We start from the raw sequence: 1,496 nt of genomic DNA, 5'->3' as shown, positions 1-1,496 counted from the left end.
TATTCACTTAAAAAAATGAAATCAAATCCTTGCGCGTAGTTCGAGTAAATGTAAAAGAATAATTGTTCGAGCAAGAGCTTGTAATGAACTTAGAAAATAAGCATGAGCTTTTTGCTTACTCTGAAGGTGCAGTTTAGTTTATTTGATGTATTGACGATGACAAATTTGTCAAAATGCAAGAGCAAAGTGACATTAGCTTATTTCAGCTTGGCCATGGGCCGTTTATTTAGTGCCACAAGAGCGACACGTGAGGTTACGCGAGGCGCGTTTTTGTTCCTATTCTAGGCATAGTACCGTTTTAGTTGGTCAAGGTTTGTTGGGTTGGAAAACTCATTCCCGTCTAGGTCTGTGATTTTAACCGCACCCCCTGGAAGTATGGACTTGACTAGAAATGGTCCGTCCCAATTAGGTTTGAATTTTCCTCGTGGGTCGACACGTAAAAGAGCTCTAACCGATTTGAGTACTAAGTCTCCTTCCTTGATGTTTCTTGGCTTAACCCTTTTGTTGAAAGCTCGTTTGATGCGTGCTTGATATGTTTGGACATTATGCAAGGCGCGTAGCCTACGTTCATCCAGGAGGATGAGTTCTTCATATCTATCCCTCTTCCAATCAGCTTCTGGGATTTGACTTTCGAGTAAAATACGCAAGGATGGTATCTCTAGCTCGACTGGTTGTACAGCTTCCATGCCGTAGGTCAAATAGAAAGGAGTAGTCCCAGTGGGCGTCCTAACGGATGTACGATATCCCCACAAAGCAAAGGGTATCTTGCTTGGCCAGTCTCGATAGTTGTCAATCATTTTCTTGAGAATTGTGACAACGTTCTTGTTTGCCGCCTCCACCGCGCCATTAGTTTGTGGTCTATAGGGCGAAGAGTGGTGATGCCTAATTTTGTACTTGGCTAGCAATTGCTCCGTCTCAGCTTGGAAATGTGATCCATTATCACTAATGATCTCGTGCGGGAAACCATATCGACAGATGATGTTGTTTTGTATGAACTTTGCCACGTTTTTAGCCGTAAGACTAGTGTAGGAAGCCGCTTCTACCCATTTAGTGAAATAGTCGATTGCCACTAGGATGAAACAGTGACCTCCTGTTCCGGCTGGGGTTATCTTCCCGATTATGTCAATTCCCCAGGCAGAAAATGGCCAACGAGATGTCATCGCATAGAGCAATGAAGGAGGGACATGTTGTACATTCCCGAAGATTTGGCAATTGTGGCAATGTCTTACGTATTTGATGCAATCAGATTCCATTGTGGTCCAATAACACCCCAAACGCATGATTTTCTTCGCCATCATGGGCCCACTCATGTGAGGACCGCATTCTCCATCGTGGACCTCTTCCATCACTTTTCGTGCCTGTGAATGATCAAGGCAACGTAGGATTACACCAAGAGGTGTTCTTTTGTACAACTCTCCTTGCATGAGAACGTATTGGGAAGCTAGTAGGCGTATAGCACGTTGTCCCCTCTTGTCCATATCCGGTGGATAGGTACC

This window comes from Silene latifolia, chromosome 3 (assembly GCF_048544455.1).
Source record: "Silene latifolia isolate original U9 population chromosome 3, ASM4854445v1, whole genome shotgun sequence".
NCBI classification, from domain to species: domain Eukaryota; kingdom Viridiplantae; phylum Streptophyta; class Magnoliopsida; order Caryophyllales; family Caryophyllaceae; genus Silene; species Silene latifolia.
Note: the sequence above shows the minus strand (reverse complement) of the source record.